Genomic DNA, 18,688 nt, shown 5'->3' with positions numbered 1-18,688 from the left:
CCAGCCGGCAAATACAACACATAATCCTCCGCCATTTCCGCCACCTCCAACGTGACCCCACCACTCGCCACATCTTCCCATCTCCCCCCATGTCTGCCTTCCGCAAAGACCGCTCCCTCCGCAACTCCCTCGTCAATTCTTCACTTCCCTCCCGCACCACCCCCTCCCCGGGCACTTTCCGTTGCAACCGCAAGAAATGCAACACCTGTCCCTTCACCTCCCCCCTCGACTCCATTCAAGGTCCCAAGCAGTCGTTCCAGGTGCGACAAAGGTTCACCTGTATCTCCTCCAACCTCATCTACTGCATCCGCTGCTCTAGATGTCAGCTGATTTACATCGGTGAGACCAAGCGTAGGTTGGGCGACCGTTTCGCCGAACACCTCCGCTCAGTCCGCAATAACCTACCTGACCTCCCGGTGGCTCAGCACTTCAACTCCCCCTCCCATTCCCAATCCGACCTCTCTGTCCTGGGTCTCCTCCATTGCCAGAGTGAGCAACAGCGGAAATTGGAGGAACAGCACCTCATATTCCGTCTGGGGTCCTTGCGTCCCCTTGGCATCAACATTGAATTCTCCCAATTTGGCTAGCCCGTGCTGTCCCCTCCCCCCCTCCCCTTCCTTCACCCTCTAGCTGTCTCCTCCCATCCGCCCGCCCTCGGGCTCCTCCTCCTCCTCCCTTTGTCCTTCTTTCTTTCCCCACCCCCTATCAGTCTGAAGAAGGGTTTCGGCCCGAAACGTCGCCTATTTCCTTCGCTCCATAGATGCTGCTGCACCCGCTGAGTTCCTCCAGCAATTTTGTGTACCTCCTCTCAAGCTCTGTCAGGTTGGATAGGGAGCGTCGGTGCACAGCTAATTTCAGGTCCCTCCAGAGCTGGGCCATTCAAGGACATTGACAGACTAGTCACAAAGCCACTCATGTGTTGTCTAGGCTGTGTGCTTAGGGCCGTTGTCTTATTGGAAGGTGAACCCCTGCCCCAGTCTGAGGTCCAGAATGATCTGGAGCAGGTTTACATCAAGGATCTCACTGTACTTTGCTCCGTTCATCTTTCCCTCGATCCTGACTAGTCTCCCAGTTCTTGCTGCTGAAAAACATCCCCACAGGATGATGCTGCCACCACCATGCTTCACCGTAGGTATGGTATTGGCCAGGTGATGAGCGGTGCCTGGTTTACTCCAGACCTGCCGCTTGGCATTCAGGCCAAAGAGTTCAATCTTGGTTTCATCAGACCAGAGAATCTTGTTTCTCATGCCTTTTGGCAAACTCCAAGCGGGCTGTCATTTGCCTTTTAATGAAGAGTGGCTTCCGTCTGGCCACTCTATCATAAAAGCCTGATTGGTGGAGTGCTGCAGATATAGCTATATTTCTGGAAGGCTCTCCCATCTCCACAGAGGAACTCCGGATCTCTGTCAGAGTGACCATCGGGTTCTTGGTCACCTCCCTGACCGAGGCCCTTCTCCCCCGATTGCTCAGTTTGTCCGGGCGGCCAGCTCCATGAAGAGTCCTGGTGGCTCCAAAGTTCTTCCATTTAAGAATGACGGAGGCCACTGTGCTCTTCGGGACGTACAATGCTGCAGAAATTATTTTATACCCTTCCCCAGATCTGTGTCACGACACAATCCTGTCTCGGAGGTCTATAGACTATTCCTTCGCCTTCATGGCTAGGTTTTTGCTCTGACATGCACTGGCAACTGTGGGACCTTATATAGACATGTGTGTGCCTTTCCAAATCATGTCCAATCAATTTAGTTTACCACTGTTGGACTCCAATCAAGTTGTAGAAACATCTCAAAAATAATCAATGGAAACGGAATGATATCCCATTCTGGTTATTGATGATAGATTGATGATAAAATAAATGAAATGGAAAAAGTGAAGGGGTCTGAATACTTTCTGAATGCTCTGTACCTGCTCAAGACAACAAACAAACTTTGAGTCATTTCATCCAATTTGAAATTCCAGTGGACATAGTTTGCAAGTTTTGTTTTATGCATGGTCTCAAATAAAATCTGGGGCTCATGATAAAATATTATCAGCCAGAAAATATCAGAATAGCTTTATTTTCAAAGAATATAAAAATATGAGCAGAAGATATATGGGCAAATGTGGGGCACATGATTCCCCAAGCTTGCTATCCCATTAAAGAACAATGTGGCTGATCTGACGTCTGAGTCTGAAGAAGGGTCTCGACCCGAAATGTCACCCATTCCTTCTTTCCTGAGATGCTGCCTGTCCCGCTGAATTACTCCAGCATTTTGTATCTACCTTTGATTCCTTCCTACACAAGTAACATTTTCAAGTCTTGTTTAGAAATTTATCAAAACTATTATTTGCTTTAAGATGTCGCCCTTTAGTTAGTGTAATTCTGTCAGAATCAAAAGAAGGTATCTCCTAATGGTTCAATGGTCTCAGTAATTTTGCAATTAAGAATCTGTGATGGCATGTCACAGTTTCTGCTGGTGATGGTCACACTTAATGTTATCCTTTCCTTGCATTTGGAAAGTAGTAATTCTAGTTATCAAATGATCCATAGATGGTTAAAGCAGGTGCAATTACTGGCATAGTAATCGATAGCAGGGAAAGGGCCCTTCAGCTCACTGAGCCTGCAACAACCACCAAGGACCTTTTCAAAAGGGGCAGCATTGGCACAGGGCAGCATTGTAGCACAGTGGCAGAGTTGCTGTCTTACAATGTCAGAGTTCAATCCTGACTAGACTACAGGCACTGTCTGTACACAGTTTGTTCTCCCCATGGCCTGCGTAGGATTTCTCAGGGACCTCCAGTTTCCTCCTACTCTCCCAAGACATACAGGTTTGTAGGTTCACAAAAATGCTGGAGAAATTCAGCGGGTGCAGCCGCATCTATGGAGCGAAGGAAGTAGGCAATGTTTCGGGCTGAAACCCTTGTTCAGACTGATGGGGGGTGGGGGGTGCGGGGAGAAGAAAGGAAAAAGGAGGAGGAGGAGCCCGAGGGCTGAGGAAGGGGAGGAGACAGCAAGGGCTAACAGGTTTGTAGGTTAATTGGCTTGGTGTAATTGTAAATTGGTTCTGATGTGTAGGATAGTTTTAAGGGCCTGTCCCACTTGGCGATTTTTTCGGCGATTGGCGGTATAATCGACTAACGTATCAGGTCACCGAAAAATTTGCGGCGTGACGACGTTTTGATGCGCGGTGTTTTTCCAAGTGCAGCAACATTTTTTTTGTTGCCGCTGGGAAAAGATCGCCAAGTGGGACAGGCCCTTTAGTGTACAGTGATTGCTGGTCGGCGTGGGCTCGGTGGGCCGAAGGGCCTGTTTCCGCGCTGTATCTCTAAACTAAGCTCTACCAATCCTGAACTAATCCACACATTTTCACGAACTGACCTTATTTTCCGTCATCCATCCACGTACTGGGGAAGATTTACAGGAGCCAGCAAGCAGTCAACCTGCGTCATCTTTGCCATGTGGGGGGGGGGGGGGGGGGAGAGAACTCATGTAGTTATAGGTAGAATGAGCAAACTCCACACAATAATAACAGAAGTCAGGATGGAACTTTGGCTGAATTTATTAATAAATAAAATTATGAATAACTTCCAAAAGAAAATTGGATCCATACATAAAAAAGGTGAAACTGCAGTCTAGTGCAATTAATTGATGTTTTCCAATAGATGCTACAGGCAGGATGGGTCAAGTATCTACCTGTAACATTGTATCATCTCCCCACTTGACATGCATACAAATGATTTGGTGAGTTTCAGGAATAGGGAGCAGACTGTGAAGAAGGTAATTGCTATTGATTTTTTTTACCGTACACCAAGTCCTAACAACATTCATCTGCGCTCCAAGCCAAATGTCATTTTACCATTATTCAGACCTCATGCCCCATGAAGGTGAGTTGACAAAACAAGCTGCCATCTTTATTTGATTCCTGACATCCTGTTATTGAATGGACTATCAACCAGTTATTTTACAAAAAAAAGCATTGCTTGTTTTGCGAATGTAATGGATGATTTTCATACAGTAAATATTGTCAACTTTGTCAGATTTTCTGCGACTATGCCTGGTGCCGGCAAGTTGCCGAAAAAATCACGTAAGTGGGACAGGTCCTTAAAGAGCACGATTCTACAGGAGGTTCTAGTGCAGATACATCTAGGCTGTGTATTCATAGTGTACAGTAAAGAATGCGGTTTAACAAAAAACATAGAAAAACCTGGGTTTTAAAGTGGAAGCACATAGTTTGAGAAACATGTGAAAGTGTCAGAGAGTTCGCACAAGTGCTTCACTAAAATCGTACGGCCATAAGTGATAGGAGCAGAATTAGGCCATTCGGCCCATTTAAACCGAAGATAGACACAGAATGCTGCAGTAACTCAGCGGGACAGGCAGCATCTCTGGAGAGAAGGAATGGGTGACGTTTCGGGTCGAAACCCTTCTTCAGACAGTTATGCATGTCAAAGTATACCTTTCTCTGACATCAATGTTTGCAAGAAATGCTAAATGTGCTGGATCATAAGATCATAAGGTCATAAGTGTCAGGAGCAGAATTAGGCCATTCGGCCCATCATGTCTACTCTGGCTGATCTATCACTCCTTCCACATTCTCCTGCCTTCTCCCCATAACCCCTGACGCTAATCAATAATCTATCTATATCTGCCTTAAAAATATCCATTGATGTCCTTCACAGCCTTCTGTGGCAAAGTATTCTTCAGATTCACCACCCTCTGACTAAAGATGATTCTAGGAGGAGAAACACTAGTTATGTGGATGAGGTGGAGAAGTTATGTCTAAGACAGTGAACAATGTGTATCTCATAGCTCTCAGGGGAGCAATCACGTTAGTCTCATTCCTGATCTTACCTTTTTCAGTAGCTCTGCAACATATGTTATCTCACAAATGCCTAACCCCCTTTTTAGGTCTACAGGCAAAAAGGTGACGTGGTGATGAGTGAATAGAATCTGTGAGTCTTACCTCATTTTTATAGAAGGAAGTCTGGAGGTTAGCCAGGAGTGTGCTGAAATTGTCCCACTTAATTCCCCATAACCTATTCTACACCAAATAAAACCCACCTCCCAGACTTGAATGAGGATTTTAACAGGCAATCAGCTCAGGCAAGGACTGAGTGAGGCAATGAAACCCAGGGTAAATAAAGAGGTCACTAATGTAAATGTGCATAAAATATTGAACTAATCGTATTGGTTTTGGCTGCTACCTTCAGGTAGAAGGTACAGGAGCCTGAAGACTGCAACAACCAGGTTCAGGAATAGCTACTTCCCCACAGCCATCAGGTTATTAAACCTGGCTCGGACAAAACTCTGATTATTAATAACCCATTTTCTGTTATTTGCACTTTATCAGTTTATTTATTCATGTGTGTATATATTTATATTATGGTAGGTACACAAAAAAGCTGGAGAAACTCAGCGGGTGCAGCAGCATCTATGGAGCGAAGGAAATAGGCAACGTTTCGGGCCGAAACCCTTCTTCAGACTGATAGGGGGTGGCGGGGAGGCTAAAATATCGCAATATAGTAATCAATTTATATTATGGTATATGGACACACTTATCTGTTTTGTAGTAATATGCCTACTATGTTCTGTGTGCTGAAGCAAAGCAAGAATTTCATTGTCGTATACAGGGACACATGACAATAAACTCACTTGAACTTGAACTTGGTTTCATTGCAAGAAGATTCTTCCCTGTGACATTATTTTGGATATCTTTAACTTGTCGTCCCTGATGTTTGCTAGGTTTTGGCTGCGTGTTTCACACAGCAGAATAATTCATTTAAATCTCCAAGATCTTTAATGATCTTCCACCAATCCTTCTGCTGAACACAACTCTCCTTTAAACTGGCAGAGCCACCCATCATCCCCAGTTTACAGAACCTCATTATCAGATTCCTGCTTGCATGTTATGGTGCTTTTTAAATCTTCAAAGTCAAAGATTTTCAGGCAAACAGAACACTAACTTAATTCTCTGTCCTTTTAGTGTAATTATTTTTTAAGTTAAACCTTCCGTTTTGTCTCATGGATTTAAATGGAGAAAGAATACTTTTAAGATTCTGAAGTTATGTTCATTTAATACCTCATTATTATGTTAATTATTTATACTTTTAAATACATTTTCCTATTCCTGCTTTTTTCCACTCACTTAACATTGGTGTGGGTTCTGAATAATATCCATGTGAAATTTAAACCTAACATAGACACAAAATGCTGGAGTAACTCAATGTGACAGGCAGCATCTCTGGATAGAAAAATAGAAGGATCCTTCTCTCCAGAGATGCTGCCTGTCCCGCTGAGTTACTCCAGCATTTTATGTCTATCTTCAGTGTAAACCATCTGCAGTTCCTTCCTACACATAGAGACTTAAATCTAGTGCCTTTGGGAGAATTATGCTGTTTTCATAGGAATTAAAGCATGCAATTTTTAAAAGTGAGTATTAAGGGCCGGTCCCACCAGCATGCTCCTGCATGCGGCGAGTGCGGCCAAACCAGAAGCGGGGGCCGCGCGGAGGTCGAGTGAGTGACGGGAAGTTCAAGCGAAGTCCGCGGGAAGTTCGCGCGTGACGTACGGCATCAAGACGCTGCGTCCGGCGTCGAGACGCTGCGCACTCCAGTCGAGGCGGCGCGTGCGACATCGAGGCGGCTGCGGGCCGGCAGGCCGTTGCCGCGCGGAATTTTTGAACACGGTCAGTTTTTCGGAGCCCCGCGCGATGTCGGGACCAGCCCCGCGCAACTCCATATGGCTCCGGCGATCGAAGTGGGACCGGCCCCGCGAGGCCGTACGGCTCAAGCGATCACGTTAGGTCGCTCTTGCCGCATGGAGTCGCATGCTCGTGGGACAGGCCCTTTAAACAAACACATTTTACAGAAATGCACAAATATAAATGTCTTTAACACACTAAATGATAATTGCAGTGTCTATATCTCACATATCCTTTCATGCATAACATCAGCAATATAGTGTTCTATGCTAAAATATCGCAATATAGTAATCAATTTCTTGATTAATATGAGGGTCAGGGGTATGGGGAGAAGGCAGGAGAATGGATTTGGGAGGGAGAGATAGATCAGCCATGTTTGAATGGCGGAGTAGACTAGATGGGGCGAATGGCCTAATTCTGTTCCTATCACTTAATATAGGATTGGGACTGAGAAACATAGGGGGAAAAAAGGAAAATGGGTGCAGGAGTAGGCCATTCGGCCCTTCAAGCCAGCACCACGATGTTAAAGTCCGCGGTCCGCGGTTCGAGCTCCCAAAGTCGATCCCCAGCAAGAGGCGGCCAACTACCCGATCTTAGGCCGCAGTGCGGACGGTGATCTGATACGGAAAAAAGTGCATCTCCGTCGAGGTAAGAGATTTAAAAAACTTTTCCCCAACCCCCCCGCCACCCACATCAAACAAAGCTAAAGAACACTAAAAGATACATTTAACACATACTAAAAAACAACAAAGAAGAAAAGGACGAGACAGATTGTTGGTGAGGCAGCCACTGTGGCCTTTGCTTCCTGCCTGCCTCTAGTTCTCTATCCATGTCAACGCCCTACCCCCTTTACCATGTGCTCTAATTTTGCACACTAATCTCTTGTGTGGGACTTTGTCAAAGGCTTTTTGAAAGTCCAGATACACCCCATCCACTGGCTCTCCCTTATCCATTTTACTTGTTACATCCTCAAAATATTCCAGTAGATTAGTCAAGCATGATTTCCCCTTCATAAATCCATGCTGACTTTGACCGATCCTGTCATTGCTTTCCAAATTCGCTGTTATTACATCTTTAAAAATGGACTCAAGCATCCTCCCCACTACCGATATAAGGCTAACTGGTCTATCATTCCCTGTTTTCTCTCTCCCTCCTTTCTTAAAAAAGTAGAGTTACGTTAGCTACCCTCCAGGCCACAGGAACTGATCCAGAGTCTGTAGAACATTGGAAAATGATCACCAATGCATCCATGAGTACTTCTAGGGCCACCTCCTTGAGTACTCTGCGATGCAGATTAGATTAGTTTAGATTAGATTAGATTCTTTATTTGCCTGCTTTAGAGAGGAATTCTGGACCTTGATGTAACACTGCATAGAAAACATTTTAATTATTTACACAATTCTGTTGGAGAGCGAATAATGACAATAAAGCCAAGAATCTTTATTAATCTCAGTTTCCATCATACTGTCACAGAATGATGTGCTTTCATTTATTTATGACCCCACTGTAACGCAACTTGGCATCTAATCTTGATTCATTATAATGCAACACACTCTAATTTTTCCTAAGCAATTCATATCTTCTGCATCTAATTGAATTGGCACATCATCCTTCTCACTTAATAGTATCTTACTAAATATATCAGTGTGCTTTATGCAATCTAGCTTTGCCTGGCCTCTGAACTTGGCCTGGCCTTGGTGCTAAAACTTGCTGAACCTATTTGCATGAGATCCAGCCTCAGGATAAATCAATACACCTCTGCATTTAAGTACCATTCCACTCTCGCTAGAACTGGAACCAAAGCCATTGCGTTTGGAAATAATTTATTTGAAACGGCTTTTATACTGCTTTCATCATCCACGTGGACCAACTGTTACCATGGCAACTTCTGCTAAACATCTGCTGCTGAGCTTTCAGTGGTATCAGCATCACCAACAGATTACACTAACGTGAAATAGCAAAGATCAATTAAAAACCAGACCCTTTCAAGTTGCTTTAAACATCCATGAACATATTCCTGGTCACTATGGTGACTAACCAAGCAACACCTAACTCTTCTAAGGTGATATGAAGAAAACTGTAAAGCAAGTACCACAGCATTTTTATTCAAACACATGGTGGACAATAGACAATAGTCAATAGGCGCAGGAGGAGGCCATTCGGCCCTTCGAGCCAGCATCGCCATTCAATGTGATCATGGCTGATCATCCCCAATCAGTACCCCGCTCCTGCCTTCTCCCCATATCCCCTGACTCCGCTATTTTTAAGAGCCCTATCTCGCTGTCTCTTGAAGGCATCGAGAGAACCCGCCTCCACCGTCCTCTGATGCAGAGAATTCCACAGACTCGCCACTCTCTGTGAGAAAAAGTGTTTCCTCGTCTCCCTTCTAAATGGCTTATTGTATTGTATTGTATTGTATTCAAATTTATTGTCATTGTCTCAGTTAGAGACAACGAAATGAATTTCCCTTACAGGCAGTATCATAAAAATAAATAAATAATAATAAATAATAAAACATATTAAAAATAAAATAGAATTTAAAAAAAAGCACAAACACTGAAAGTCCACGACACAACATAACACAGTGGCACCAAGGTGAGGAAGGCACCATAGTCCAGCCAGCCTCCCCTCCGTTCTTCCCAGATGTTCACTCGTGGTCGAGGCCTTCCTAGCACCCGCAGTCGCCGCACCGGGCGGCCCGATGTTCAGGCCCTCACGCCGGGCTGGTGGAACCCCGACGGTGAACATCCTCCCCCTCAGCGGCCCGGACCTCCTGATCAGCCGCCTCCCGCAGCTCCCGAGTCCGCAGCTCCCGAGTCCGCAGCTCCCGAGTCCGCAGCGGCCGAGCCGGGCAGAATCGCAGGACCCCGCGCTGTCCATCAGCGCCGCCCGCGTTGGGAGCTCCGCAAACCGCAGCTCCATGATGTCGGTGCCGCAGGCCCAGCACTCCGGGCTACAGACGGCGACCCCCGGTAAGGCATCGCCAGCCCCGCGATGTTACAGCACTGTCCCGCCGCTGCTGGAGCTCTGGTCGATCCCGGCAGGAAAGGCCGCGCCAATCCAGTAGGTAGGCCGCTGGGGGGGGTGTGCGAGGACGCGACTCGAATAATAGTCGCGTCTTCACCAGGAAGCGGCTGAAGGACGGTATCCCCCGCACCGTACCCTCTTCCCCCACATAAAAACACCAAAAAAACACAAAAAAACACACTTTAACATAACTAAATAAACAAAAAAACAAAAAGATACCGGGCTGTAGGTGGAGGCTGCTGGCACCAGCGCCACCGGAATTACTCCTTATTCTTAAACATTTGAGCTTCTCTATAAAATCAACAGGATGTAAAAATATTTAAGAAGGAACAGCAGATGCTGGAAAATCGAAGGTAGACAAAAATGCTGGAGAAACTCAGCGGGTGCAGCAGCATCTATGGAGCGAAGGAGATAGGCAACGTTTTGGGCTGAAACCCTTCTTCAGACTGAATTAACACACTCATCCTCCAATGTTATAGCATGTTCCACTAAAGACCATTATTTTGCATACTTTGGAACCAATCAGACATACACCGAAATGCCACCAAACTCAGAAGAATGGGACATTCTGGGTTCTGGGTGATAGATAGCATTGCTAATCAGAAACATAAATCATTATAGGGACATAAATCATGTTTCTACAGTTCTAGCCAGTGACTTATTATTCTACAATTTGTGCCTCATCTCCTGACTATCCAGATCTTTCCACCCCATAGCGCACTGTTCAGGTTTGTTTGGCAATTTCCCCATTTGTTTGAATGATTATAAACCTAACAACACTCAAACATGCCAGGTACACAAAAATGCTGGAGAAACTCAGCGGGTGCAGCAGCATCTATGGAGTGGAGGAAATTCCCCCCTCCCCCACATAGAAAAACTAAAGAAACCTCCAAAACATACTTTTAAAACAGACTGAACACTAAAAAAAGGTAGAAAAACAGACTGTAGGCAGAGGCTGCCATCAATGCAGAGCCCCTACTGGACAAAGTGCTGGTGACTTCAGTGTGGCAGGACTAGGCTTTGATCCATTGATTTGAACACATTGTTCTGTATTGTATCCACAGCAGAATAAATGCCGTTGCTTTATCCAGGTTTTTACCACATTTCTTGGTACGCCTGGTGTCATTCCAGCATGAGTACTTATGATGGCGGATATAATCCATATGGAAAAAGAATCCAACATTATCATTAATGAGGGAAAGTGCAATTTATGAGCACAAATGGAAAAGTTGAATCATTTGCAGCCAAACTCAAGAGGAGAGGGGGCAGCCTCTATCATCTCAGATTCAAGCCTCCAACGGATTTAATTTATTCCACAATCTATCAAATAATGGATGTAGTAAAGGATGTGACACTGACAACATCTGAGCTATAATGCTGAAGACTTGAATAAGATGAGTGCAGCTACAACATACCTCACTCCAAAGTGGAAAATTGCCAAGTTATGTCCTATTAATGGAAAGCAGAATATATCCAAGCTGGCCAATTACTGCCCCATCAACTTACTTTCAATCACAATCAAAGTGATAGATGGCGCTGACAACAATGACAAGTCTCTTCAGTTTTAATTCTACTGGGACAATTCAGCTCTCAGCATCGTGTCAGCCTAGGTTTGAATTTGAGCAAAAAGCTGAATCCAGAAGTTAGGAGAGAAGCTATGCTTGATATCAAAGAAGCAGTTACATAAATGTGGCACAAGGATGCCTTCGGAAAATTGGATCGGGGAATACACTGCACTGGATGGAATCGCACCCAACACCAACAAAGATGGTCATGTTTCTTGGAAACCAATTATCTCAGCTCCAGCAAGTTGCTGCAATTTGCAAATATTCTTCAGGGCAATGTTCTAGTCTTAATAATAATAATGGATGGGATTTATATAGCGCCTTTCTAATACTCAAGGCGCTTTACATCGCATTATTCATTCACTCCTCAGTCACACTCGGTGGTGGTAAGCTACTTCTGTAGCCACAGCTGCCCTGGGGCAGACTGACGGAAGCATGGCTGCCAATCTGCGCCTACGGCCCCTCCGACCACCACCAATCACTCACACACATTCACACACATTCACACACAAGCAAAGGTGGGTGAAGTGTCTTGCCCAAGGACACAACGACAGTATGCACTCCAAGCGGGTGTTCGAACCGGCTACCTTCCGGTTGCCAGCCGAACACTTAGCCCATTGTGCCATCCGTCGTCCTTAATCACCCTTATCTTTCTTACTAATGGTCTTGTCCCTGTCATATCGACAGAAACAATGATTTTTATTGTTCATGTCTATTCTAACTTCCAATGTTTTATTATTGATGTTTGACCAGAGAAGTAGGAAGTACCACTCTTGGCACCAAATAAGAGGTGGGGGTGGGAAGAATTGACTACCTCCCATCAGAGTATAGATCCATTATTTGTATTAAAAAGGAACTGCAGATGCTGGTTTATTCCAAAGATAGATACAAAATGCTGGAGTAACTCAGCGGGTCAGGCAGCATCACTATAGAACATGGATAGGTGACGTTTCGGGATCTGAAGAAGGGTCCTGACTCGAATCATAATCTATCCATGTTCTCCGGAGATGCTGCCGAACCCATGAGATACCCCGGTATATGTATTCTCTAGTTCACCGCTCATGGTCACCAACGATCTCCGTGTTGTGCGGGTTGCCTGGTTTGTTGTCCCATGTCAACTTCTCTTTGTGAATTGCATCTGGTAAGAGAATGAAATCAAACCCTATCCACAAAATTGCTGAAAAGTCTCAACATTTGCACTTCTGGCTTAGCCAGTTGTCAACAAATTAAATAGATGAGCTAATATTTCAGTGTGTTTTCTTTTCAAAAATTATTTCAAAATTAATTGAACTATCAATTAAAATTGAAAGCATGAAAAATTAAAGCTAAAACAGTTGGTTGTTAGAATAGACTTAAACAAATAAAAAACATTCAGAATACTTGCAATCAATCACTTGTCGTTCTCCATTTAAGAAAGCTCTCTGGACCAGGTCAGCGCAGGTTTATATTCGGGTCTGGAGCTGGTTCATCAAGAAGGTTTTAAATTATGTACTGGCATTCGAATGCTGGTGTTTTCACAAAGAGCGGTGGACATTTCTCTGTCAAATCTGGCCTCAAAAAACAGGATAAAGACCTGAGAACACCTTTTCCTGTGTTCAGCCATTCAATGAGAATATAACTAATTTATGACCCAACTTCTTATTCTGACGTTTGTTCCATTTCACTTATTCCTTCAGTTAACAAATAAATATTAATCTTGGAATTGAAATGAACAATTAGCCTCGGATCAATTACAATTACCTTTAATAGGAGTCAATACCAAACTCGCATTTGGAAAGATTGATTGAGACAATGATTCTTTGACCCAGAATCCACCATTGCAGTTGTTCCATCATTCTGGCGAGAGGGCCTCAATAGGCCCCGACCACGGGTGAACATGGAGGAATTGGACTGAACTTTGCTGCCTTCCCTCAGAGTGGGAAATATTGATCCTGCTGTGGGGGTGATATTTTTTTATGTTTAATGTTACATTCTATAATGTTGTGTTTATTTTATTTGTGTGTTGCAATGGCAACTCAAATTTCACTGCACCAATTGATGTATGTGACAATAAATGTCCTTTGTCCTTTGTCTTTTGGCCTCTATTGTCAATTAAATGGCCTGTTTCATTCCTTCCATCATGCTGTAAGTTTGTTTGTGAGTCCACCGATCGATCTCAGTTCGTGTCGTGAAGATTCAACCTAGTAGTTGTTACTAAGCACAACTCACTTCAGCTCTCAAAATCATATAAAATAAATTCAGGAATCTGTAAATGGAACAGATGAGAAAAGCTTTAGAGCCTATGGTTATTCTTTACTTTGCAAGTTTTTAATTATATTTAATATTTGTAAAGTATGAATGATGAATGAATGAATGAATACGTTTATCGTCATTGCACAATACTGTGCAACGAAATTCCATTACATCTCCTCCGGTTAAAAACAATACAAACACGACAAACATTGACACATATGTACACTTATTAGTAAAAATAAATAGGTGTTTTAAAAGAATTTAAAAGAATTTAAAAGAATTTGGTGGCATTTCTTAGAATTACATTTTGCTTCCCCAGCATTCTCTGTTGGAATTTAGCTCTTTTATCGCACATGGGTAGAAACTATTCTTTAGTCTACCGGTGCGAGCCTTCAGAGTCCTGAATCGCCTCCCAGAGGGTAGCAGAGTAAAAAGGTGGTTGGCAGGGTGGGATGTGTCCTGCTTGATATTTGTGGCCCGGCGCAAGCATCGGGCCCTATATATGTCATCCAAGGAGGGCAGTTGGGCGTTTGTAATGTTCTGCGCAGTTTTTATAATTCCCTGCAACGCCCTCCTCTCAGCCACAGTACAGCTAGCAAACCACACCAGGATTCCATAGGAGAGGATACTCTCCACGGCGCATCGGTAGAACAGCAGCGGCTGTGAGACGTTTGCTCTCCGCAGAGACCTCAGGAAATACAGCCGCTGATGTGACTTCTTCACGAGAGTGACGGTGTTCATTTGCCACTTAAGGTCCTGGGAGATGTTTATTCCCAGGAACTTAAAGCCAGTGACTCTCTCCACCATGTCTCCTTTGATGTATAGAGGAGCCGGTTCCTCTCTCCTCTTCCTCCTTGATGTACCCCTACTCAATTCCAGCTTAGGATGAATATAAAAAGTAAATCCATCCACAGGCTTCTCAAGTGCACCCAGCTGAGCCATTAGGGAGTTGTTGAAGATATTTGTGGTAGTTGTTTATACTCCATCTAAATGAAATCTGGGTCTGCTGGCAACCTCTGCAAACGTTCTCACTGTTGCAGTCACTCAAGCATTCTATTGTATCCTGTCTGCTGTACCGAGGAAATTTTTTTTTTCAAATTGATGTGCTCAGTGAATCTGCACTTGCTGCACTGTTGATTAACCCTTCCTTCCCTATGTGTACTACATGTGCATAACTTACATTTTATGTAATATAATTCTCCCCCCTACATTCTCCCTCCACTCCATCAATCTGAAGAAGAGTCCCAATCCAGAGCATCATCTGTCCATTTCCTTCACAGATTCCTCCAGCCTTTTGCTGATTGCTTAAGATTCCAGCATCTGCAGGTTATTTGTGTCTCCACTCTGCAGTTGGAAAGCTGTTTTAGTTAGGATCCTTAGAGGCTGGGCAATCAATCCTTTGTCCTTGAATCCGTTGTCCTGCACTGAAACTGGAATCAAGAGAAGCAGACTTCAAGATTATCACATATACATTCTCCATTATCAAGTCACATCATTTAATCTTCCCTAAACCTTCATCAGAAAGTTTCTGTGTAGGAAGGAACTGCAGATGCTGGTTTACACTGAAGATAGACACAGAATGTGGGTCAGGCATCATCACTGGATAGAAGGAATGGGTGACGTTTCATGTCGAGACTCTTCTTCAGAAAGTTTCTGTTTGTTATCAGGCAATTTGGCCTCCACGTTTTACAGTGCGATTAATTTGAGATATTGGAGAATGAGATCAGGCTGGATTTTTGCAACATCGGTTTGGATCCCATCAAACACATACAGTACAAGTTGGGTCATCAAGAGCAGGGGTAGCTGAAAGCTCTTTCTAAATCGACTGATAGCATAATCACCTTAGCTCCCACTCATCCTGGATTAAATGCAACATGAAGTGCATCTGACACTGTTAAAGGATGTACCCCTACTCAATTCCAGTTTAGGATGAATATAAAAAGTAAATCCGTCCACAAGCTTCTCAAGTGCACCCAGCTGAGCCATTAGGGAGTTGTTGAAGATATTTGTGGTAGTTGTTTATACTCCATCTAAATGAAATCTGGGTCTGCTGGCAACCTCTGCAAACGTTCTCACTGTTGCAGTCACTCAAGCATTCGATTGTATCCTGTCTACTGTACCGAGGAATTTTTTTTTTCAAATTGATGTGCTCAGTGAATCTATACTTGCACTGTTGATTAACCCTTCCCTCCCTATTTTCCAAAGGCACCACTCATCCTTTAACCTCATAGTGAACAGAGTTCATTCTGGGATTCTGTAACTGGAATATTGTTGAACTAATTGAGTGCCTATGATTAAACTTATTTCAATTCATTTGCTATTAATTATACTTTGAAATACATGCCTTGAAATTAAATAGTTTTCCATTTTTATATGTTTCATAGATCAGTCCACCTGCTGCCAACTGAAGCTCTCAGTAACATCATTGATGTCAAGTAACCAGGGACTTAGATTCTTTTCACACAACATCGCAAAGGAGCTTGGACCCAGACCCATGTCAGACAATAGACTAAGCAACTTTCAAATGATGGGTTACATGGCCAGTCTCAGTCATGGAGATCTCACTAAGGTACAGTCATCAGTTATGTAATCATGAAGTCATAATCATATGGCTCTACAGCATAAAAACAGGCCCATTGGCCCAGCTTGGCCTTGTTGACCAAGTAGGCATTTGGGGTTTGTCCCATTTTACTGCATTTGGACAATATCCCTCTAAAACCCTCCTATCCATATATCTGTCCAAATGTCTCTTAAAAGTCATTCCAGATATTGACTATCCTATCCAGATATGGAGTGAAAAAGTTGTCCGGAGGTCTAATTTAAACCTCTTCCCTTTCATCTTAAACATCAAGTTGTAGAATTATCTATCCTGGGAAAAAGACTTTGAGCTGTGAAGAGTGGTCTTACCGACTTGCCAAGCTACATCATGATGTACCAACATTTGTACTTTTGGTACATTCTGGTGCAGGATGGTGTTGATGTGCGGAGATCGCTGGTCGGCGCAGACCTGGTGGGTCGAATTCCGCGCTGTATCTCTAAGCTAAACTAAACTATAAACTGGGCTCGCTGGTGGAGACCAGCGGCATCGGTGCCTACTTTTAAGATGAAATGACACAAAGTGCTGGAGTAACTCAGCAGACTTTCAGTCTGAAGAAGGGTCCCAACATCACCTGTCCATGTTCTCCAGTGATGCTGCCTGACCCACTGAGTTACTGTAGCACTTTGTATTGCTTTTGTTTATTCATCATCTTCTGCAGCACTTTGTTTCAACCATGCACTGGTAATATGTTACTCAGTAATAACAGACAATCAACAATAACGGCATCCAACCCCCCACCCCCTCCATGGATCAACATAACGAGGGTTTAACTTCACATGATTACAATCAAGTCATCCACAATTATGTTCAGTGCAAAATCAAGAACTATCCTCATATCTGAAGCTGCCCACCTGATCCTGGAAAAAGACCAGGCACACAAACATGGATCACGTCTGTAAATATCTTGTCCAAATTTGTTCCAATGCCATTGATTCTGAGTAAAATATAATTATATTTTGTTAACTCCTAGACAGCGGGCACTGATTACATGTTCAGCTCACTAGCGATACCTGCGATCAGAACAGGGACACACAGGGTCCACTAACACTACTGCTGATCAAACACTGAGTTATGAGGTGTTTAAGAAGGAACTACAGATGCTGGAAAATCGAAGGCACACAAAAACGCTGGAGAAACTCAGCGGGTGCAGCAGCATCTATGGAGCGAAGGAAATAGGCAACGTTTCGGCCCGAAACGTTGCCTATTTCCTTCGCTCCATAGATGCTGCTGCACCTGCTGAGTTTCTCCACCACTGAGTTATGAGGCCTGCTTCAATCCAATGATGAGGTTACGTTATGGCAACCAGGGAGAATATTCGCATCCTTTCTTCCATCACCAACAATATTTACCTTTTTGCAGAATGTAGAACATTTATTCTCTACTATATTAACGAAAGGAAGCTCTGTAGCTGTGCTGCCCATTATGTTGCAGTATCCAACATTTAATCACCCACGCACATCCAGCTTCTGTAAGAACCAAGGTGTTCTATTATATAACATTCAGGCATGCCATTTCTCAGCTATCTCGCTGCCTACTTATAATGAAGTAGGCAGCAGATGATATAAGAAAGCTCTAAATATACACACTGTGGTAGGATGGTCAGGAATGAAAGTGGTGTTTGGGAGAATCTGCCCTGAAGATATAAACACTGATGAGGACATGATGCCTATTGTAGAGATTTTCCTGATTATATCTGGAGATCTGGGGATATTATGCAAAAATTCTCCCAAGGTTGAAGTGGTGAGATTGAGTCATCGATAAGGAGATTACACGTGGTTTATAGAGATTAAATACATGGGAAAGAGAGTATTCTATAGAATTTCAGGTATATTGGGATGGAGAAGTGTTAATGTCGTGGTTCTCCGTGGATTGTCACCTTGTCGTGGTGGAGAAGCTTGTGTGGACCTGAGATCCTGAGAGTGAAGGTACACAAAAATGCTGGAGAAACTCAGCGGGTGCAGCAGCATCAATGGAACGAAGGAAATAGGCAACGTTTCAGGCCGAACCCCTTCTTCATCCTGAGAGCGATGCTGTCTGGAGCTATGCTCCTGGTAGAGCCACCCTGGTCGAGGGGGTGGTCTCTGACAAAGTGCAATCCAACCAATACCTCAACGGTGGAACAGGTGGAGACGATGGCTGACCTTAGAGGAGTGTCACAAAGGCTGGGAAGGCGGATGAAGGCTGCAGCAGAAAAGGGTCTCCAGTCATCTTGGACTCCATGCCACTGGATCCTGACCCAGATCTGTCAAAGACCGTGGGGTGGCTGTCACGCACAGGCGTCCTCCATAGAGGGAATAGCACCCTGGAGACACCCATGGTCAGCTATGATCGATGGGGGCCTAAGAAGAATGTAGTGGTTTGGTTAATTGGCTAGTATCCATGGACTTGGATTATTGATGAACAGATATGACATGAAATTACCACACACCGTCTGGCAAATTCATATTCAAGAGATGAAATACATCTGGAATAATAAGCTTACATCATTAATGAAACCACCAGTATATCATAAAATTCCATCTGGTTTACTAAGACAAAGATGAAGGTGAGGACTGTGCTTCTAAGGGCACTCCTGTACGCTGATG

Source organism: Amblyraja radiata, chromosome 26 (genome assembly GCF_010909765.2).
Source record: "Amblyraja radiata isolate CabotCenter1 chromosome 26, sAmbRad1.1.pri, whole genome shotgun sequence".
Classification (NCBI taxonomy): Eukaryota; Metazoa; Chordata; class Chondrichthyes; order Rajiformes; family Rajidae; genus Amblyraja; species Amblyraja radiata.
Note: the sequence above shows the minus strand (reverse complement) of the source record.